This window comes from Canis lupus, unplaced genomic scaffold, assembly GCF_011100685.1.
Source record: "Canis lupus familiaris isolate Mischka breed German Shepherd unplaced genomic scaffold, alternate assembly UU_Cfam_GSD_1.0 chrUn_S1757H1953, whole genome shotgun sequence".
NCBI classification, from domain to species: Eukaryota; Metazoa; Chordata; class Mammalia; order Carnivora; family Canidae; genus Canis; species Canis lupus.
The window spans coordinates 44,779-69,103 of NW_023330609.1; the positions used below are offsets into that span (position 1 = coordinate 44,779).

A 24,325-nucleotide genomic window follows, 5' to 3' on the forward strand; every position below is an offset into this window, starting at 1 on the left:
GGATGCTTATATTGTGATGTATTTCCCTCTCAGGACTGCTTTTGCTGTATCCCAAAGATTTTGAATGGTTGTATCTTCATTCTCATTAGTTTCCATGAATCTTTTTTAATTCTTCTCTAATTTCCTGGTTGACTCTTTCATCTTTTAGCAGGCTGCACTTTAACCTCCATGTGTTTGAGTTTCTTCCAGATTCCTTCTTGTGATTGAGTTTAAGTTTCAAAGCATAGTGGTCTGAAAATATGCAGGGAACAATCCCAATCTTTTGGTATTGCCTGAGACCTGGTTTGTAAGCCAATATGGTCTATTCCAGAGAAAGTCCCATGTGCACTTGAGAAGAATGTGTGTTCAGTTGTGTTTGGACCTAAAGTTCTGTAGATATCTGTGAAATCCATATGATCCAGTGTATCATTTAAAGCTCTTGTTTCTTTGGTGATGTTGTGCTTAGAAGATCTGTCATTTGCCGCAAGTGCTAGGTTGAAGTTTCCTACTATTAGTGTATTATAATTTAATATGTCTTTACTTTGGTTATTAATTGTTTGATATACTTGGCAGCTCCCACATTAGGGGCATAAATATTCATGATTGTTAAGTCTTCTTGTTGGATAGACCCTTTGAGTATGACATAGTGTCCCTCTTCATCTCTTACTACAGTCTTTGGGATAACCTTTATCTGATAGGAGGATTGCCACCCCAGCTTTCTTTTGAGGACCATTTGAACGTTAATGGTTCTCCACCCTTTCATTTTCAGGTTGGAGGTGTCCTTAGGTCTCAAATGAGTCTCTTGTAGACAGCAAATGGATGGGTCTTGCTTTTTTATCCAGCCTGAAACCCTGTGTCTTTTGGTGGGATCATTTAGCCCATTCATGTTCAGAGTAACTATTGATAGATATGAACTTAGTGTCACCATAATACCTATTCAGTCCTTGTTTTTGTGGGTAGGTTCTTTGGGCTTCCTATTTATTTTACAGGGTCCCCCTTAACATTTCTTGCAGAGCTAGTTTAGTGGTCACATATTCTTCCAGTTTCTGCATCTCTTGGAAGCTCTTTATCTCTCCTTCTATTATGAATGAGAGCCTTGCTGGATAGAGTATTCTCGGCTGTATGTTCTTCTCATTTAAGACCTGAATATATCCTGCCAGCCCTTTCTGGTCTGCCAGGTCTTTGTGGAGAGGTCTGCTGTTAATCTGATATTTTTCCCCATATAAGTTATGGATCTCTTGTCTCTTACCACGTTAAGGATTTTCTCTTTATCTTTGAAATTTGCAAGTTTCACTATTAAATGTTGAGGTGTTGAACGGTTTTTATTGATTTTATTTTATTTTATTTTTTTATTTTATTTTATTTTATTTTATTTTATTTTATGTTATTTTATTGATAGAGGATATCTCTATCTCCTGGATCTGAATGCCTGTTTCCCTCTCCAAATTAGGGAAGTTCTCAGCTATGATTTGTTCAATATGTAGATTTTTCCTTCTCAGGCTATCATTTATTTCCCTTAACCTTTCCTCATGGTCTTTTAATTGTTTTTCTCTTTTTTCCTCAGCTTCCTCCTTGCCATAAACTTGTGTTGTATATCTCTCACTCTTTCTTCTACCTCATTAACCCTCATCATTAGGACCTCCAGTTTGGATTGCATCTCATTTAATTGATTTTTAATATCATCCTGATTAGATCTAATTTCTGCAGTTATGAAGTCTCTTGAATCCTTTATGCTTTTTTTCCAGAGCTACTAGTAGCTTTATAATTGTGCTTCTGAATTGACTTTCTGATACTGAATTGTAATCTAAATTCTGTAACTCTGTGGCAGAGAGTACTGTTTCTGATTCTTTCTTTTGTGTTGAATTCTTCCTTCTAGTCATTTTGCTAAGTGCAGAGTGGCTGTATGTGAGCGGGCTGAGTCAAGAATATCAACCATGACCTAAGTAAATTTCACCCTGGGTGATTCTGACAAGGCCAAAGACCAGAAGTTGAAAAAATATGGAATGCTGCATGTTATCCTTGTGCAAGGGCCATGCTAATCTTCTCTGTATCATTCCGATTTTAGTATATGTGCTGCTGAAGTGAGCACCATCACTTTGGTTCTCCAAATGGCTCTCACTCTGGCTCTTAGCTAAGAGCTCTGTTCAGGTACTTACACTCCCCAAACCACAGCTTACCATGATCCCTGCCTTAATTGCTATGAGCCCCTTTCTCCCTCTCCATCTCTGATGCTTGAAAGTCTTATGCTATTTATTTCTCCAGTGGTCCCTGTGAGATGAGACTGAAGGGTAGGCATCCTTAGAAGCACTCATAACAGTGGAGAAGCTGGATACCCTCCCTTGGGCTTTTTCACACTGGAGAAATCAGAGGTTTCTGGGAGTATATCTTTGTGCTGTACTGCACTGGTTTTGGGAAAGGGTGATTAGGTCAAAGTAAAACTGCTCCTTTTACCCTTCAAATGCATTATTTTATTTTATTTTTTTCTGAGCCAAGTAGATACTCCAGCCTCATCCTTGGTTCTAGGACTTTCACAAAGATGCCTTGACTATAGATACTCCTAGTTGGTTTTTCTCTGAGGGAACTGGAGAAGATCATTTTTCTTGCCATCTTGGTGATATCATTATGACTTTTATGCTTAAAAAGGCTTTCTCTATCCATGTTCATATAAAATTCACCTATATTATCAACTATATGTCAGTAGTTTCATTGTTTCACAATTATGCCTTTAATTCATCTGAGAATTTATTTTGATAAATGTTATGAGAAAAAAAACCCTTTTTTCTTTAATAACTAATCACTTTAACACTTTTTTATATAGACATACCTTATTTTATCGTGCTTCACACAAATCTTTTTTTTTTTTTTTTTTTTTTTTTTTTTTACAAATTGAAGTTTGTGGCAAACGTGCATTGAGCAAGTCTTTTGGTGTTATTTTTATTTCAACAGCATTTCTCACTTCATGTCTCTGTGTCCTTCTTGCAGTTCAAACTTACTCATTATTACTTAATTTGTTACGTGGATCTATGATCAGTGATTGCAACCAACTGAAAGTTCACATGATGGTTAGCATTTGTTAGTAATAAAGGTATTTTTATTTTTTAATTATTTATTCATGAGAGATGCAGAAAGAGAACGAGGCATAGACCTAGGCATAGGGAGAAGCAGATTCCCTGTGGGGAACCCCATGTGGGACTCCATCCTGGGACTCCAAGATCATGCCCTGAGCTGAAGGCAGATGCTCAACCACTGGACCACCCGTGCATCTCAGTAATAAAGTATTTTTAAATTTAAGGTATATACATTGTGTTTTTTGGACATAATGCTATTGCACACTTTTAATAGACTTCAATATTGTATACACATAACCTTTATATGCAGTGCAAAACCAAAAAAAATTCAGTTGATTCACTTTCATGAGATACTTGCTTCATTTTGGTGGTCTGGAATTGAAGACACAATATCTCCAAGCTGTGCCTATAAATTCAATCTGGTTTAATTTATTATAATTTGTCACTGAATGATGTGTAGCCCTAGGTGACGAAATCTGCATCTTGATCCTGGTGTCTTTCTGTTGCTAGCACTTAATGATGTACATGTTGAGTAGAATCAGTCAAAGCCCAAAGCTTTACATATACCCAGAGATCTGTTTTTATGTTGCCACGTCATTAAACCATACACCTACTTGCAGCTGTTCACCCAACAATGAGTACATGTGACTACATTCATTAAACCTACCTTACTAGTTTGTTCTTACATGGGAATCTCTCCCTTTAGAAACAAGTAGCTCGGGATCCCTGGGTGGCGCAGCGGTTTGGCGCCTGCCTTTGGCCCAGGGCGCGATCCTGGAGACCCGGGATCGAATCCCACGTCGGGCTCCCGGTGCATGGAGCCTGCTTCTCTCTCTGCCTCTCTCTCTCGCTCTCTCTCTGTGACTATCATAAATTAATAAAAAATTAAAAAAAAAAGAAACAAGTAGCTCTCTCTATCTTGCAGGATTAGGACTGACAAGTTCAAGAATCAACTTTTCCTTCAGTATAACAAGTAAAGGAAGCTAACATCATTATTTAGGGTTGCTCTTGGCCTATGTCTTCTGCGATGCTTCTCTAATTCTAATTTGATGCCTTTTTTTTTTTGAAGAGTATCCCTGGACTCTGGGTACCTCATTTCCTTCAGGTTTGGGTTATCTGACTTTTCTACCCAAGTATTTATTACTGCAGACTTGGAAGTAATGTCCCTGTATCCAGATCTGTGGCCATCTAATTCCTACTGAGAGGATTCTGATTTGGGAACCAGAGAATTTGCCTATAGGTGGCAGTGTAGAACAGAGTTTCTGTTCTTGCATTAATTTCCCGTGGCTGCTGTAATAAATGATCACAAACTTGGAGGCTTTAAACAATAGAAAACAATTTTTCCAAGTTCCAGAGGCCAAAAGTCTGAAATAAATATCACTGAGCCAAAAGCAAGGTATTGAGAGGGTACTCCCCTCTGAAGGCTCTGGTAGCTGCTGCCATTTCTTGGTTTGTAGTCACATCACTCCCATCTTCTGCCTCCATGGTCACATTGCTGCCTCCTCTAGTGTCTGTGTCAAGTCTCTATCTGCCTCACTTTTGTAGTGACACTTGTGATTGCATTAAGAGTTCATCCATTTAATTCAGGTAATTGCTCCACCTCCAGATTGTTACTTTAATTATGCAGATGTGTCTGCATAGGCTTTGCTAAATAAGATATCAGGTTTTACAGGTTCCAGGGTTTAGGACCTGATATCTTTGGGGGCCATTATTTAACTTACTGTAGTGAACAAGTGAGATCAAATAACACTAAGTTTAATCCCAGAGCCAGCATTCATTATCTGTGTGGAAATAGGTGATGGTGCAAACTTTTTATATTTTAGTTTCTTCATCTGAAAAAAATCAACATACATACTACATATCTCATATAATTATTGTCAGCTACAAATCAGAAAATACATGCAAAAAGTCATCAAAGTACATGTCCCTAATGCAGTGTTAAATGTAAGTTCTTACATTATGATAGAGGATTGGAAGGATCAGTTGAATTAAATTGCAGACAGCCTATATACTACACTAAGGAGTTTAATACTGGCAGGGGTGGGGGGATTTGGGGGGCATACAGGAATCATTTAGGTTCTTATGCAAATGAGTCATAAGATAAGAGAGGGGCATTAAAAATTAATCTGGTATCTGTGGACAGAATTGAGAAAAGAAAGAGGAAAATTCATTGAAATGATTCAGGGAGATTTATTGACATGAACTAAAGAGAAACAGTATCTCTGAGAAGTAAAGACCTTCTATGTCTTTCCCAGCCCATAAGCTCCAGGAAGGCAGAAGCAATGCCATTATTTTTACCTATATGATGAATGATTGCCTCTCCAGAGTTCTAAAGAATTTTCTGTTTGTGGAGATCCCTGGGTGGCGCAGCGATTTGGCGCCTGCCTTTGGCCCAGGTTGCGAACCTGGAGACTGGGGATCGAGTCCCACGTCGGGCTCCCGGTGCATGGAGCCTGCTTCTCCCTCTGCCTGTGCCTCTCTTTCTCTCTGTGTGACTATCATAAAAAAAAAGAAATTTCTGTTTGTAACATACATTCACCTTCAATTAATTATGAATACTATCAACCATAATGGGAAGAAGATGGGTCTCTAAAATGGAATAAAGATATTCACAAAACTAAAGGATGCTACTTAGAAAAGATGAGAAGTTATGTCCGGAATGAAGTGAAAGTAACTTTTGCTTCTGAGGTTGGCATCATATCTGATGGCATGGAGGACTGTGTGGAAAAAATACTGTGGGCAAAATATGTCTAGAAAATAACACTACTGATCTGCCAAATCACAGCCATTATTTTAAATTCTAAGGGCACTGAATATTTATATAAGAATCATATTAGATGAGAATCTTGACTAGAAGTTGCTAGGATAGTGGAGAATATATTTTGCTCTGCTCAAGATGCCAGGAAGGAAATGGTACCAATTAAGCTTTAGGATGTTTGTCAGGTAAGCTGTATCTGTAAGTGGAGAGTAGAGGTGGCTGAGACAGAAAGAAAAAAACTTTCTTCCTGACTTTAGCATCTGTGCTGCCAAAGTGAGCACTCTTCCTGATGTTAGGGTTTTAATTTATTTCAGTAATATACTGTAGGGTTGTCCTTTTCACACACATATCCATGTGGGTTTATTTTCCTTCTCCTACTAGATTATAAATCTCATTAATCCCAGGCCTTAATATTTTCCCTTCTCTGTCTTTCTTAAATATCAGCACTAGGAAAAGTGCTTTGAAATGCCTTTTTTTAATGAAATGCTTTTTTTGAGTTTACTTCATAAAGTGGCTCCCTAAAATTTAGCCAAATACATCTCTTACTATAATCTGCATTTTCAGTAATGTTACTCTAATGGAAAAATTTCTTCACCTACATCTGCTTGGTTTAGTTGTCCTTTCAATTTATCATTAATTTAGTTTAATATCTTCAGTCACCAAGGAGAACCATAAAAGTGGATTTTAAAACCTTTTATCCTTTTAAAAGAAAATGCATCGAATTTCAACTTTTCTGGAGATTTTGAGATACTAAAACATATTGAACAAAAGTTAAAGTCTACACAAGGCTTAGTATAAAAAAATACATGGTGAACTTTAGTAGAGCAGAAAAGAAAGCTCTGTTATCTTCTCCAGTTGTTGGTATATTCATTCAGTAGTCACAGAAATATAAGTAAGGGAGGATAGCACATTTTCTTTATGGAGTGAAGGTTTTTGCTTAAATCTAGTGCTTGTGTTTGCATATTAAAAAGCTATTTAGGGGTGCCTGGGTGGCCCAATGGGTTAAGTTTCAGCTCAGGTTATGATTTCAAGGCGGTAAGATGGAGCCCCGTATTGGGCCCTGGGTTCAGCAGGGAGTCTGCCTGAGATTCTCTCTTTCTCTCTCATTTGAACTCTCTAAAACAAATAAATCTCTAAAAAAATAAAAATAAATTTAAAAAGGATATTTATTTGCAGGATGATATGAGTTCAATGCAGCCATCCAAATATCTCTAATATTAAGAGAGGAGAAAGGGCAAGATGACAGAAGAGTAGGGTCCCCAAGTCACCTGTCCCCACCAAATTACCTAGATAATCTTCAAATCATCCTGAAAATCTATGAATTCGGCCTGAGAATTAAAGAGAGAACACCTGGAATGCTACAGTGAGAAGAGTTTGCGCTTCTACCAGGGTAGGAAGACGGGAAAAAGAAATAAAGAAACAAAAGGCCTCCAAGGGGGAGGGGCCCCGCGAGGAGCCAGGCTGAGGCCGGGGCGAGTGTCCCCAGGACAGGAGAGCCCCGTCCCGGAGAAGCAGGAGCTGCACCGACCTTCCCGGGCGTAAAGGCACCCACAGGGAGTTAGAGCAGGACCCCAGGAGGGCGGGGGTGCCCTCAGGCCCCCTGGGACACTAACAGACACCGCGCCCTGGGGAGAGCGCGCCGAGCTCCCTAAAGGGCTGCAGCGGATGCATGCATTGACCCGGAGCAGCTCGGAGGGGCTCGGGCGGCGGCTCGCGGGGAGGGGGCTGCGGGGCGGGAGCGCGAACCCACCAGCACAGGCCGGGAGCCCAGGGTGCCGGGGACACAGCCCAGGATCTGGCCTCCCCCACGACAGGCAGAGGCCGGGAGGGCCCAGGACAGCGAGGACGCTCCTGCCCCGAGCTGAGCAGATCAGCGGCCCGGCCCGGAGCCTCCAGGCCCTGCAGACGGAGAGCTCTGGGGCTACTGCAGGAGCTGACTCCAGGGCTCCAGAGCTGGCCGCCGTCACTGTGGTTGTTCCTCCTGGGGCCTCGCGGGGTAAACAACCCGCACTGAGCCCTGCACCAGGCAGGGGGCTGAGCAGCTCCCCCAAGTGCTAACACCTGAAAATCAGCACAGCAGGGCCCTCCCCCAGAGGACCAGCTAGACCGACAGGGGAAAAACAAATTATTAACCAAGCAGCACTGGAAAAGTTCCAGGGGAAGTTGAGGGATTTACAGTATACAGAATCAGAGGATACTCCCCCTTGTTTTTTGTTTTTTGATTTCTGTTTGCCCCCCCTTTTTTCTTTTTTTCTTTTCTTCTCTTTTTTTTCTTTTTCTATCTTCTTTTTTTCTTTTTCTTTTCTTCTTTCTCTTCCCTCTTTTTCTCCTTTTCCCAATACAACTTGTTTTTGGCCACTCTGCACTGAGCAAAATGATTAGAAGGAAAACCTCACCTCCAAAGAAAGAATCACAACTAGTCCACTCTCCCACAGAGTTACAAAATCTGGATTACAATTCAATGTCAGAAAGCCAATTCAGAAGCACTATTATACAGCTACTGGTCACTCTAGAAAAAAGCAAAGGACTCAAGAGACTTCATGACTGCAGAATTTAGATCTAATCAGGCAGAACTTAAAAATCAATTGAATGAGATGCAATCCAAACTAGAGGTCCTAACGACGAGGGTTAACGAGGTGGAAGAATGAGTGAGTGACATAGAAGACAAGTTGATGGCAAAGAGAGAAACTGAGGAAAAAAGAGACAAACAATTAAAAGATCATGAGGATACATTAAGGGAAATAAGTGACAGTGTGAGGAAGAAAAATCTACGTTTTATTGGGGTTTCCGAGGGCGCTGAAAGGGCCAGAGGGCCAGAATATGTATTCCTAATCTGGGCAGAAAAACAGGCATTCAGATCCAAGAAATAGAGAGATCCCCCCTTAAATTCAATAAAAACCCTTCAGCACCTCGACACTTGAGAGTGAAAATTGCAAATTCCAAAGATAAAGAGAAGGTCCTTAAAACAGCAAGAGACAAGAAATCCCTAATTTATTTGGGGATCAATATCAGATTAACAGCAGACCTCTCCACAGAGACCTGGCAGGCCAGAAAGGGCTGGAAGGATATATTCAGGGTCCCAAATGAGAAAAACATGCAGCCAAGAATACTTTATCCAGCAAGGCTCTCATTCAGAATGGAAGGAGAGATAAAGAGCTTCCAAGACAGGCAGGAACTGAAAGAATATGTGACCTCCAAACCAGCTCTGCAAGAAATTTTAAGGGGGACTCTCAAAATTCCCCTTTAAGAAGAAATCCACTGGAACAATCCACAAAACAGGGACTGAATAGGTATCATGATGACACTAAACTCATATCTTTCAATAGTAACTCTGAACGTGAACGGGCTTAATGACCCCATCAAAAGGTGCAGGCTGTCAGACTGGATAAAAAAGCAGGACCTGTCTATTTGCTGTCTACAAGAGACTCATTTTAGACAGAAGGACACCTACAGCCTGAAAATTAAAGTTTGGAGAACCATTTACCATTCAAATGGTCCCCAAAAGAAAGCAGGAGCAGCCATCCTTATATCAGATAAACTAAAATTTACCCTGAAGACTGTAGTGAGAGATGAAGAGGGACACTATATCATACTTAAAGGATCTATCCAACAAGAGGACTTAACAATCCTCAATATATATGCCCCGAATGTGGGAGCTGCCAAATATATCAATCACTTAATAACCAAAGTTAAGACATACTTAGATAATAATACACTTATACTTGGTGACTTCAATCTAGCTCTTTCTATACTCGATAGGTCTTCTAAGCACAACATTTCTAAAGAAACGAGAGCTTTAAATGATACACTGGACCAGATGGATTTCACAGATATCTACAGAACTTTACATCCAAACGCAAATGAATACACATTCTTCTCAAGTTCACATGGAACTTTCTCCAGAATAGACCACATACCGCATCACAATTCAGGTCTGAACCGATTTCAAAAGATTGGGATCGTCCCTTGTGTATTCTCAGATCATAATGCCTTGAAACTAGAACTAAATCACAAGAAGTTTGGAAGGACCTCAAACACGTGGAGGTTAAGGACCATCCTGCTAAAAGATGAAAGGGTCAACCAGGAAATTAAGGACAAATTAATAAGATTCTAATGAGAATGAAGATACTACCGTTTAAGACCTTTGGGATACAGCAAAAACAGTCCTGAGGGGGAAACACATCGCAATACTAGCAGCCATCCAAAAACTGGAAAGAACTCAAATACAAAAGCTAACCTTACACCTAAAGGAGCTAGAGAAAAAAGAAGAAAAAAACAGCAAATAGATCCTACACCCAGCAGAAGAAGAGAGTTACTAAAGATTCGAGCAGAACTCAATGAAATCGAGACCAGAAGAACTGTGGAACAGATCAACAAAACCAGGAGTTGGTCCTTTGAAAGAATTAATAAGATAGATAAACCATTAGCCAACCTTATTAAAAAGAAGAGAGAGAAGACTCAAATTAATAAAATCATGAATGAGAAAGGAGAGATCAACCAACACCAAGGAAATACAAACGATTTTAAAAACATATTATGAGCAGCTATATGCCAATAAATTAGGCAATCTAGAATAAATGGATGCATTTCTGGAAAACCACAAACTACCAAAACTGGAACAGGAAGAAATAGAAAACCTGAACGGCCAATAACCAGGGAGGAAATTGAAGCAGTCATCAAAACCCTCCCAAGACACAAAAGTCTGGGGCCAGATGGCTTCCCAGGGGAATTCTATCAAACGTTTAAAGAAGAAACCATACCTATTCTACTAAAGCTGTTTGGAAAGATAGAAAGAGATGGAGTACTTCCAAAGTCATTCTATGAGGCTGGCATCACCTTAATTCCAAAACCAGACAAAGACCCCACCAAAAAGGAGAATCATAGACCAATATCTCTGATGAACATGGATGCCAAAATTCTCAACAAGATACTAGCCAATAGGATCCAACAGTACGTTAAGATTATTCACCATAACCAAGTAGGATTTATCCCCGGGATGCAAGGCTGGTTCAACACTCGTAAAACAATCAATGTGATTCATCATATCAGCAAGAGAAAAAACAAGAACCATGTGATTCTCTCATTAGATGCAGAGAAAGCATTTGACAAAATACAGCGTCCATTCCTGATCAAAACACTTCAGAGTGTAGGGATAGAGGGAACATTCCTAACATCTTAAAGCCATCTATGAAAAGCCCACAGCAAATACCATTCTCAATGGAGAAGCACTGGGAGCCTTTCCCCAAAGATCAGGAACAAGACAGGGATGTCCACTCTCACCACTGTTATTCAACACAGTCCTGGAAGTCCTAGCCTCAGCAATCAGACAACAAAAAGACATTAAAGGCATTCAAATTGGCAAAGAAGTCAAACTCTCCCTCTTTGCCGATGACATGATACTCTACATAGAAAACCCAAAAGCCTCCACCCCAAGATTGCTAGAATTCATACAGCAATTTGGCAGCATGGCAGGATACAAAATCAATGCCCGGAAGTCAGTGGCATTTCTATACACTAACAATGAGACTGAAGAAAGAGATATTAAGGAGTCAATCCCGTTTACAATGGCACCCAAAAGCATAAGATACCTAGGAATAAACCTAACCAAAGAGGTAAAGGATGTATACCCTAAAAACTATAGAACACTTCTGAAAGAAATTGAGGAAGACACAAAGAGAAGGAAAAATATTCCATGCTCATGGATTGGCAGAATTAATATTATGAAAATGTTACCCAGGGCAATTTACACGTTTAATACAATCCCTATGAAAATACCATGGACTTTCTTCAGAGAGTTGGAACAAATTATTTTAAAATTGGTGTGGAATCAGAAAAGACCCCGAATAGCCAGGGGAATTTTAAAAAAGAAAACCAGGGATCCCTGGGTGGCGCAGCGGTTTGGCGCCTGCCTTTGGCCCAGAGCACGCCCTGGAGACCCGGGATTGAATCCCACGTCAGGCTCCCGGTGCATGGAGCCTGCTTCTCTCTCTGCCTCCCTCCCTCTCTCTCTCTCTCTCTCTCTCTCTCTCTCTCTGTGACTATCATAAATAAATAAAAATTTAAAAAAAGCTTGTTTAAAAAAAATAAAAAAAAATAAAAAAGAAAACCATAGCTGGGGGCATCACAATGCCAGATTTCAGGTTGTACTACAAAGCTGTGGTCATCAAGACAGTGTGGTACTGGCACAAAAACAGACACATAGATCAGGGGAACAGAATAGAGAACCCAGAAGTGGACACTCAACTTTATGGTCAACTAATATTCGACAAAGGAGGAAAGACTATCCTTGGAAGAAAGACAGTCTCTTCAATAAATGGTGCTGGGAAAATTGGACATCCACATGCAGAAGAATGAAACTAGACCACTCTCTTGCACCAGACACAAAGATAAACTCAAAATGGATGAAAAATCTAGATGTGAGACAAGATTCCATCAAAATCCTAGAGGAGAACACAGGCAACACCCTTTTTGAATTCGGCAACAGTAACTTCTTGCAAGATACATCCATGAAGGCAAAAGAAACGAAAGCAAAAATGAACTATTGGGACTTCATCAAGATAAGAAGCTTTTGCACAGCAAAGGATACAGTCAACAAAACTAAAAGACAACCTACAGAATGGGAGAAGATATTTGCAAATGACGTATCAGATGAAGGGCTAATTTCCAAGATTTATAAAGAACTTATTAAGCTCAACACCAAAGAAACAAACAATCCAATCATGAAATGGGCAAAAGACATGAACAGAAATCTCACAGAGGAAGACATAGACATGGCCAACAAGCACATGAGCAAATGCTGTGCATCACTGGCCATCAGGGAAATACAAATCAGAACCACAATGAGATACCACCTCACACCAGTGAGAATGGGGAAAATTAACAAGGCTGGAAACCACCAATGTTGGAGAGGATGCGGAGAAAAGGGAACCCTCTTGCACGCTTGGTCGGAATGTGAACTGGTGCAGGCCACTCTGGAGAACTGTGTGGAGGTTCCTCAAAGAGTTAAAAATAGACCTGCCCTATGACCCAGCAATTGCACTGCTGGGGATTTACCCCAAAGATACAGATGCAGTGAAACGACGGGACACCTGCACCCTGATGTTTCTAGCAGCAATGTCCACAATAGCCAAACAGTGGAAGGAGCCTCGGTGTCCATCGAAAGATGAATGGATAAAGAAGATGTGAAAGGGAATAGAGGGGAAGGGAGAAGAAATGGGTAGGAAATATCAGAAAGGGAGGCAGAATATGGAAGACTCTTAACTCTGGGAAACGAACTAGGGGTGGTGGACGGAGAGGAGGGCGGGGAGTGGGGGTGACTGGGTTGTGGGCACTGAGGGGGGCACTTGATGGGATGAGCACTGGGTGTTATTCTGTATGTTGGCATATTGAACAGCAATAAAAAATAAATTTTTATTAGAAAAAAAAAAGAAAGAAAGAAAGAAAGAAAGAAGAAAGAAAGAAAGAAGAAAGAAAGAAAGAAGAAAGAAAGAAAAGAAAGAAAGAAAGAAAGAAAAGGAAGAAATAAAGAAAGAAAAGAAAGAAATAAAGAAAGAAAAGAAAGAAAGAAGAAAGAAAGAAAGAGAAAGAAAGAAAGAAAAAGAAAGAAAGAAAGAAGAAAGAAAGAAAAAGAAGAAAGAAAGAAAGAAAGAAAGAAAGAAAGAAAGAAAGAAAGAAAGAAAGAAAGAAAGAAAGAAAAAGGGATCCCTGGGTGGCGCAGCGGTTTGGTGCCTGCCTTTGGCCCAGGGCGCGATCCTGGAGACCCGGGATCGAATCCCACATCGGGCTCCCGGTGCATGGAGCCTGCTTCTCCCTCTGCCTCTCTCTCTCTCTCTCTGTGTGTGACTATCATAAAAAAAAAGCAGTGGTTAATTTTTTGGAATAAGTTTAAAAAGGACATCAGAATTTTATGCTTTTTCAGAATTTCCTGCCTTATACTGAAATACAACATCCTTATTTCTAATGGTTCAGTTTGAATTGGTATGCACAGCAAGGGACAAGAGGCCTAGGGGCCAAAAGCAAGACCGAGGGTAATTCAGGAGTGTCACAACCCTTCCAGGGACGAGTACCAAGTCAAAAAAGTGTTTTTCTCATCTCTTGAGAAGAGATGAAGAAATGAAACATCGTAAGTATGTCAGATGGGTTTTTTGTATGATACACTAGAAAACAATCTCTGAAATTTTATTCCAAGCTTTGTACACACTCCTTCAAATACTTCATCCACTCGAAACTAGCTAGGAGCTCAAAAGTATATTTGCTTGAATGCTAAGTGACCTCAACAGGAGCTATAGTCAGGGTGCCACCACCCAATTTATGTGACTGATAAGTTTTAAAAGGGGCAATATGAGAGTTTACAGACATCGATAATAGCTTCAAATATGACTCGCATATGTAAGGAAACCTTTTAAGGTATCTTAACCGGTCCAGAAACCCAGACAGTTAGTATTCTGTTTTCCATTTTCGTTTTCATTAAATCGTCCTCAATCAGCAATGTGACTAAGATAAATAGACAGCGGTACACGAGATAAAAATAGGAAGGCTCCTCAAAAACTCTCCTTAAATTCTATGCATGATTCATATTCAGCTTGAAAACCGTTAAGAATGAAATAGCCAAAGATTCTAGCATATGAAGTGTGATGTATACCAACTTCTTAACCCTACAATATAATGGTAGGAAAGCTAACTCTGAAACCAAAACTCCATACCTAAAATAATTAGTACCAATACTTAGAATATAGCAAGATTTATTTTTCTTCCATTGTCTCTTACTTTCCACACAATAAGACAGGACATTATCAGGGTTGCCTGAACTATGTATGAAGTCAAGTCTATTTTTTTCTATCTGGCTATCATTCATAAAAACAAAATTCAAGGTTCTATTTACTTTATTTTAAAAAATATATTTTATTTATTTATTCATGAGAGACACTGAGACAGAGAGGCAGAGACGTAGGCAGAGAGAGAAGCAGACTTTGTGCAGGGAGCCTGACGTGGGACTGGATCCTAGGACTCCAGGATAATGCCCTGAGCTGAAGGCAGACGCTCAACCGCTGAGCCACCCAGGCGTCCCTCTATTTACTTTCATTAATTCAGCTAATAGGAGCTTTTGGGGGAATGAGAAGGGTACTTAGTGAGAAAAAGAGAGAAAGATAACGGTTGTGCTTATGTGTCCCGGAGAAGTAATTCTCTTCCTCCTACTACTCCATATACTAGAGTTACTGTAGTATTCTTTTCTCATGTTTTAAAGACTACTATTCAGCAATTTAGGGGTTTTAAGGATTTATAACCTCCAGTCAAAATAGTATTTCATCTATCAATTGTCATTTCCATATTGGCACTAGCTCCTAGTTTCATTCACAAAACTAGGGTTGTCAGGGCCTTAATGAGGCAATCCTTCTGCCTCCATCACCCCACTGGTTAGGCCAAACATATGCCTACCCATTCAGTTCTGAAACCACCTGCAGAGAGGAAGTTAAATGAAGAAAAGTAAAGCATCACACTGTCACCATCTTTAGATAAGCTCTAATTTTACCCAAAGGAGAAAACTTTAACCACGATAACAAAGCTGGCAATGACCATGATTAAATGATGCCTGTCATTCTGTCCTACCCCTGGGAGCTGCTCTCCACCCACTCCCAGGTGATGGATGTGTTTCTCTTGGTACACTGGGTTTAGATTGGCAAAGGAAGCAGACAGTTAAATTCATCAATCACCAGAGTGGGCAAAGCAGTATTTGATCTGCTCTGGAGAAAGGATGGGGACCTGAACAAAACTCATTGACAGCACAAAACCAAGGTCATCTCCCAGTACCACGAATACATCAAAGCAGGCTCATTTAGTCTCAAAGTGTGAGTCACAAATACTAAGCCTGGAAGAGATCTTAGAGAACCTGAAACCAATCCATTGACACACAAATCAGAGAATTCCGTCCCTCCACAACAATAAAACAAAACCAGACTCCATGACTCAGCATTTGTTATCCATACTCTTGAAATTTGTTATCTATTAGATGTCAATGTTCTGAATTCCAAAGCTATATCCAGTTACTGATTCCACATGGTATATACTTCCTGACCAGTAAATCTACATGAAAAAAAAAAGTTTAAATGTGAACAAATTTGCTGCTTATATCAACATGAAAAACAAAACAAACAGAATCCAACTTATCTCTGTCAACCCCCTCTTTTTTTTCCTTTTCCAAATTGCTTTTTAATGCCTGAAATTTGAAAACCAACAGCTACTTCTACAGGCTTTTTCAAGGCCCTGAAAACAATGACATACTAGTAAATCTCTTATTAGTATCCTATAGATTCACAAGCTCAAGAAAACTCAAGATGACAGGTTTCATGAATATTTTCTTTCAAGAACTTTATAGTTTAACCATCCCATGAAAAATAAATCTCTTTATTATGATATGCTGCTAAAGAGATAGACCCAAAAGTGTGTCCCTTTGTACAAGTATGTACTTCTTAACAGTGGCCACAAAGGAACAATAGGCATACAAAACCAAATACTATATTTCCAAATATCTGAAAAGAAAAAAAAAAGAATCATACCACCGCCTATTTTGTTCTCCTCATTACCTGTCACTCTTTTTTAGGGATAAATGGCCTGATGATTTTCTTACAATAGTTCCACAGCTTAAAGCAGCAAAAAACATTTAAAATTTTTTTTATAAAGCAAAAAAGTTATGATTTCAAAAAAACAGAAATGAGAAATTCACTTTTGTTATTTGAATGTGTGCTGCATGGAAAATCATTATGATCCTTCCACTTGCAAATGTTTCGGACCCTTCGGTAAATATGTGTTTTCTAATTAAACAGTAACTCTCTGTTTACAATAAAAATTGGTATGATAGGTCCATGTCCATTTTCAAAAAGTGTATTTTTCAATGACATCCAAGATAGGTCAGCATTTTCCCACTACTGCAAAAAACAGCAATGTGTATCCTCGACGCAGGTATTACAACACATAAATACACTGTTGCCCTGGCTCTCCCTCTGGTTCCATCTGCTCTCTTGCTGTGCAACAGCTATAGCATAAAAAAGCCTATTCTCACACGCTTTTGATATTACACTATTTAATCACATACAGCTGTGGCTTACAAGACTGCTACAAAACACAATTTTAATGTAGTACTCGAAGCCAATTGTGGATAAACATCAACCATTTACTCCGAATAAGAAGTCCAACACTACAAAGATTTTCTTTTAAAGAAAGACTGGTTTTCTTAGAATTTGGCATGGACGTAATTGTGACTGAGCCCTCTCTCTGCCAAAAAGACTGATAATGTCAAAAAGGATTGTGTAAAATCATATTAGTGCAATAATGACGCTTTCCAGAATTCCTGGAGCCAGAAAGACCTGAAATGAACTTACATCCTACTTCTCTTCTTTTGTCTCCCTCCCTGCAAATCAGCCCTACCTCCAACCCTCTAATAGATTTAATTACTTCAGAGAAATAATTTTGATTTATAATTCTATTGTTCTTTTCCCAAACTGAGAGAAAGCGAAAGGAAGCTGTTAGGAAGATACTGTTAGAACAAATTGACATGAGGTTTCTTTTGAATTAAGAATGATTCTGGAGAGAAAGACAACAACAACATGAACTTTTTACATAGCTCCTCCTTTTAGCTAGGCACTAAACTTAGTACTGTGAAAACAATGGCTGCATTATAGAAAAGACAATTCCAAAGATAATTTAATATGGGGGGGAGGTAAAGAAAACAGGACAACTAGAAAGGGAGAGTGGCCCCTTGTTACTATTTTTCTCTTATTCAAAACCAATTAAAATTGTGTACATTCTCAAATGAGACAAACAAGATTTATCATAGTTTCATGCTCTCATATTACCCCCTGAAGCGAAAGACATATTTGGAGTTGTACCTCAAGGTTCTATTGCTGGACAATTTTTAGAAAACCAGTTTTGTATGTTTCAGCCTTTCAAAGGAAAACAGAACTTGGGAGTTTTCAAGGCTGTTTTAAAACTGGCAAGTTACCAACTCTGGCTATCAATGCAAATCTGAGGCAGGAAGTACTAAGGAAATCCTAAACTCTTTCCCTCCCTCTGCAGGATTTTCTACATTTTCATGTGCAAGAAGCATGTTAAGGGGTTGTCCTGTTTTGCTTTTGAAGGATCTGTACATTCACATCTTTGAGAATATCCCTTGCCCCATAGGAGCCTCTCTCTTCCTTTCCCTACTCCTTAGTCCTTCGTGTTTCAAGTGTTTGCTCTCTCTATGGCACAATCAATCGGGCTCTAGCTAGACTTTGAGAGATGAGCAGCTGTCCAGGCTGCAGATGGTTGGAAACTCAGCCTGAAGTCAGTGTGCAGTTGATGAGTTACTCCCTATACCTGACCCCAACTTCACACCAGGTTCTGAATACGATCTGAGTAGCAGCAGCCAGAAAAACTCTGTTGGGTCCCACAGATCTTTCTGCAAGATCTTCAGGGGAAGCAGATGGTCCAAGGCGGGAAAGCAGTAGGCTGATGGAAAAGCAGCATGAGTAGAAACCATGCCCTGGATCGGTAGAAACATCGTGACCCGGTCAGGGTAAGGAAATGGAAGGAAGGACTAGCTTGCTGTGTGCGTTTGGATGCATTTTAAAGTTTTGGGGAGATGATAAAGTTTTCCAGATACCACACATGAGGGAAATATCTTTCTCAGCAACAAAGTATCAATTCACCAGGCTGTGACCATGTTTTACTCTTTTTAGCCTTCCTAGTTATGATTAAGTTGCTTTTCCAAGAAACCCTCCACAAAATAACTCAGATTGCAATTCACCCTGGGTCTCACAATGCAATAGCAACAGGTTGCTTGCTTTGAATGGGCTATAACAAAATTGCTGAGAAATATTAGGTTGTGACTCAATCAAACATGATTATGGATATTATCATTAAGCTAATGAGCTATTTTTTGGTCCCCTTTCTCTAAAGTTTGCTGATTATCCTGGTGGCCTTCAAAGAGCAAATTCGTTTTGATGAAGATTTTTTTTTTTTAAATCTGGCTATGGCTCTTATGTAAGTATTAAAACATGTCATCAAGATTGCTTCTTTTCTGCTCAATCACAATGTTTCTTTTTTAAATTGCTTCTTTTAATAGGGGGAAAAATGGCCAAAAGAAAATTGACAAATGACAGCTTTTAATGCAAGGTCTTGGAAAACATGCATCCTAGAACAATACCGCTACAAGATAGCTATCAGCTAGTCATTGGGTTTTCATTTTACTTCTATGTACATTTATCTAATATAATAATTTAAGCATTTGGAAAATTATTCAAAGGGAGAGAAGCATAAGTAACTTATTTCTAATTTCTTTTTCTTTTTAAGCAACAAAGGTAGTGAATTAGTTCTAATGTGATGGGAAAATAAGAGGATCAGAGAAAGCAGGGAAGTGCCCCAAGTTTTTCTAAAACTTTAATTGCATTTGAGGAAAGGGAAACCTTTCCATGTATTTAGACAACCTACTCTCATTTTGTTTTATCATAAGAAAAGAGCAGCTGTATCTAACACACACATTTAAGTAGAAAGAAAAGGTTCAGTATTTTGTACTGTCTGAATAAATGCAATGATACACCTTGAGCTCTTTAAGAACCCCATAAAGATTCTTCACCCCAAACTAATGTCAGTAAATGGCTTTTGTTGATTAGTTAAGAACACCTGGTTTTACAGGACAGCTTAAGTTATGATGTCACCAGAATATGACTTTTATAGTCAACCACAGAACTCTATTTTTATCAACCATAAGTATTCTTTATGTATCAGTATCATTTTAAATAGCTCTGATTTTTAAAATAGATTATAACTATAAGCCAAGGCTAGGACTGTAGATTTTGTGAATTCCACCAAGGCTTGCTTACCAAATAAACATGAGCAGCATGTATTCCCCTCAGAATTATTATAGGTAATATTTTAAGATAAAAATATAAAAGGAGCAAAAAGACAACACTGAAATAACCCAGTTGTTTTCATGCTATACTGGGTCATGATAGTACTTTCTTACATAGTATTCATGCTGCCAGAAAGTCCCCACATTTTAAAGTATGATTGATCCTTATTCTCATTCCCTGTGTGCCCAAGTTTCAAAGCAGGGCACGTTTTCACATCTTCAGCTTCCAGGAATGTTATTAATGTCTATCATTTCAGAGCCACCGAAACAGTATTCGACAACTTCACAGCTCTGTGAAAGTTTGCAACATAATAATCAATATGAACTACCATGATAGCCAAAGTAGCTGATCCTATATTCCCCACCACCCTGATCTGATTGCCCCGAATATCAGTTTAGGTCACCTAATGGATCTACCTTCTTTAAAAATGTTCCAGAAGTTGATGGCTTTGACTAGCTTGAAAGTAACAAGATCCAGATGCTGCCTGTCTACACACTAAACTACACAGGACCCCAAAACAGATTTTTTTAAAATTCCCTCTATGTTTTTCAGGCTCTCCTCTTTTCCCTCACCACTGCACTTTCTTTACCTCAATCCCTCTCTCTCTCCCTCTCCCAGTCTCTCTCTTCACACACACACACACACACACACACACACACTTCCCATCAGTGTAGCTCATCCAACATCCTGTCCTTAATATAATGTGCAAGACATTATTTCCTGCTAGCAATAAGTTAAAAGAAATCTCAGTCAGGAAAGCAATTATTCCATTCATTTTTATCTAAAGTTTCCTTTCTGAATATGCTTCATAGTCAAAAAAAGAACCAAAAAGAAAGCATGAATTTTGAAACATTTGGAAAAATTTAGCCAAATGAGTAAAAGGGATGGAATGTCCGATATTTTTCATGGAACCCTTGGGTTTGTTGTTTTTATTTCTTGGGGGGGGGATGAGGAATGACTATAAATTTCCTCTTTTAGACTAGCCCTTGCTTTGCCATTTCCTTGAGGAAGGCAGACAGCATTCTCCACCCAATCCCCCAAAGAGTTAAAACACACTGCACTGCACGGGAGCAGGAGGGCTGGTCTACTAAAGCAGCAGCCCCACAAACTAAATGCTCACAAGGGCAAAAAGCAATGTGAGGAGACCTTGCAGGGGCAGGGCGAGTCATGGAGCGATTGAAAAAGAAAGAAAAAAAAGCAACAATTTTTAATAGAATTCGGAAAGTCTGCTGCCTCGTCTGGTTTACAAATAGGCATTGTTGGAGGAGACAGAATAAATAAGAGCTAACTACAGCATGAATTACCGAACACTAATCCCATCAACGAGTCCCGGTGGCAGCACAGATCACTCAGGCACGCCTTGGTCACTCTCCGCATATTTATTTATTAAGAAGACAGTGGAGTCTGGCTAATGCGATACAAAATTAATATCACCTGTAAAGAAACATAACCCATACATTCAAAGCGATAACTCTACCGACACCCTCCCCCCCAACTCAATCAAGTCCAATTTAACTGACAAATTGGATCAGTGATTTCACACCTGAGAGCCTTTCAGGTCTGAACTGCAGGATCAAGTTCATGGTTGGCACTGCCCACTGCTTAGTTACGTGGGCTTTCCACTGGCCCCGTAATGGTCATTTACGCACACACATAAAGACTAAAGTATTAAAAATTTTTTTAATTTTTTTATTTATTTATGATAGTCACACACAGAGAGAGAGGCAGAGACATAGGCAGAGGGAGAAGCAGGCTCCATGCACCGGGAGCCCGACGTGGGATTCGATCCCAGGTCTCCAGGATCACGCCCTGGGCCAAAGGCAGGCGCCAAACCACTGCGCCACCCAGGGATCCCAAGACTAAAGTATTTAAACCAATTCGTGTCCAATTATCATCAGTTATATTTCATCCCGTTTCAAGACCCACAGGCCTCCTGATGGCAGCCAGCACAGAAAAACAGAGCTTCGAAAAGTAAAGAACATCTATTGTAAAGCTCCAAACTTCAGTCTCTAGAGTCTTGATCACCCTCCATATAAAATAAAATATGTAAGGCAAATACACAAAAACAAAAGCACACCCAAACAAACTCTACGGGACGTCAGTTAGTCGTACTATACCTTCCCACACCCTTCTTTCATTCTATACTCTGTGATTGAAAGTCTGAGTTGCCCCCACCCTGGTGCATCCTATCCAGTGAGAAAAACCCTTTCAGAGCCACAAAGAACAGCTCACCAGAAAAGCCTCTGAAATCGTTGTTGTTCCTGATAATCACTGTCACAATCTCCTTTCTAACAACCCTGTCCATCTGCAAAGCACTTTACTACGGATATCAGGAACATCTTTATGTTGCCAAATAACAACAAAGGAACACGAGCGAAACTATTATCTCTGCTAGAAGAGAAAAACCACAGTCCCAGGGCTTGCTTTCTTCTCATATTCTCCTCTGCCTCATTAACTCCATTGGTATGTTACTAATTTCAAAGAAGCAGGAAGAGGTGATGGGAAAGGGGAGGTAAATAATAATCCACATGCCTGTTTCCCATCCAAGTGCAGGATACACACTGCTTGCCAGACTGTGGGTCGAGCCATACCTTGGTTTGGAGACAGTGAGGATAGTAGTAAGTGTACTGGGGGTACATTTGTGGCTGATCCAGGCGTTTACCCATGTAGCTGGAATCTTTATCTCCGAGCAGGGAACTCGATGACAGGGTATAGTGCCCCAGGCCAAGCGTCCTCTTAAACCAACTATTCCTGATGGTCCCGATGACTGATGAGGCTTCAGAGATACTTCGTCTTCCACCACTCACTAGTTCCAACACGGCAGGAATTTAAAAAAGAAACACACACAAAAAAAAAAAAGAAGAAAGAAAGAAAGAAAGAAAGAAAGAAAGAAAGAAAGAAAGAAAGAAAGAAGAAAAAAAGGAAAGGTATTGGTAGAACAACACACGCACACACACACGCACACACACACCACACACACGCACACACACACACACACACAACAGCCTTCCCAGATCCTGCCTTCCTTCCCCCAGCTGCCAGGGTCCACTTGGGATGAGGCACTTTGTTCTCTACCAGGCTGTCTGTAGTGATGTCAATTGCCAGCGTTTGTAAAGAGGGGAGAGAAGAAAAAAATCAAAGTCTTTTTAGCACAACTCCGAATCCTTGCAGATCAGCTTCCTGTCTCCTGTTTGTCTCTTTCCCCACCTTAAAGAAAAAGGGAAAAAAAGAAAGAAGAAAGAAAGAAAGAAAGAAAGAAAACAAAAAAATGAAAAAGAAAAAAAAGAAAGAGAAAGGGGAAAAGAAAAGAAAAGAAAACAACCTTGCACAGTCTGTTTGCTGCTGTCTCCCTTCCAGAGTGACATGGTGTTCGGGCTCCTCCTGTCCTTTCATTCACTTCCTCTCCTTCCAGCCGGTGGGTGGAACCTCTCCAGGGAGCAGGGTATGCAGTCCAGAAAGCTGCAGTATTTCCTCCAAGGAAAAAAAAAAAAAGCCTGCTTCAACCCCTGCTGCAAGCAAAGTCCTGATTCCCTCTGCTGGCTATCTCGAACAGCAAAGCAATTTTTGCAGCAAAGCTGCTGCCGCTGGAACTGAACCCAGGGAACTCAAATTCGGGCGGTGGATTATTTCTTATCCTTCCCTCCATCTACCCCACACAAGAGCTGCGTTTTTTTTCTTGCCAAGTGGCAAGGTAAGCCACACTGCTAAAGCAAACACAGAAGACCACGGGAGGGAAGAGAGGACGAAGGGAGGAAGGAAGAGAAAGACAAAAATAAAAGCAGACGGACGACCCGTGCTGGTTAAAATGGAACAAGTGTGTCCCAGATGCTTCAGAACCTGTTAACATACGAAAGCCAGATGAATCCAAGACCCGGTCCAGAAACTAACCTTTTACTTCTCGGACGACACGGAGGATGCTAAGCATTGAAGAAATTTGAGAGTCTATGCCAGGACTACTATTAGCAAGCCCTGCATCGTCAGATCACAAGGACCAACTTGCCATAGCCGAAATGATCATTCTTACCCTTACATCCGTTTTGTAAGCATCAAAGGAGGTATCCCATTAGGTTTACAGGCGTCTTCATAAATAAAAGCTCTGGTTCTCTCACTGTCTATCTATGATGATTTGGATTCAGGGATGCTTTAATCACTTTCCCGATGTCATCACAAAAAAAAGCACAATTACCTGACAGAGTTTTTCCCCACCAATAATAAGTAATATTCTGACATGTCTGTCAGCTGTTACATTATAATACAAATGGTTTCAGCGAAAATATATTTCCCTTAAGGGTCCCTTTTCAAGGCAGTCAAGGCTAAAATTAGACATGCCAGCTGTGTTTTGCTGTGAGCGCTCACGCATGCCCCAAAGCGTGGCCAGACCAACATTGAGCGCCTCTCCACTTCGTCAAACCAGCTCTGTTCTCCCCAGCCTAGAGCTGCCTTTTCAGATAAGAGGTTCCTGGTACAAATCCAGCTTCCTAGTGAGGAAGAACAGAGAATTCCAGCCCAGTGCACAATATGGTATCCAGCCACAAACAAGCCCTGCCACCCGTGAGGTCACTGGCTTTCACTCAGGGGTCTGGTTATTAGAAGCTGTGTGAGTGCATGGATATTCCTCGGAAAAAGTTAAGGAT

At 40.1% G+C, this 24,325-nt stretch overlaps 1 long non-coding RNA gene and 1 pseudogene across 1 annotated transcript; both read right to left on the minus strand.

The window, feature by feature from the left end:
* Window positions 1-1,971: 1,971 nt before the first annotated feature.
* Window positions 1,972-2,068, minus strand: LOC119870613 (annotated as a pseudogene).
* Window positions 2,069-5,213: 3,145 nt separating this feature from the next.
* Window positions 5,214-24,033, minus strand: LOC119878634. The gene is made up of 4 exons (XR_005387030.1): window positions 23,580-24,033; window positions 23,014-23,162; window positions 22,283-22,497; window positions 5,214-5,542 (listed from the first exon to the last, which is right to left on the minus strand). It is a non-coding gene; the product is annotated as an uncharacterized LOC119878634 (long non-coding RNA).
* Between the last annotated feature and the right edge of the window lie 292 nt (window positions 24,034-24,325).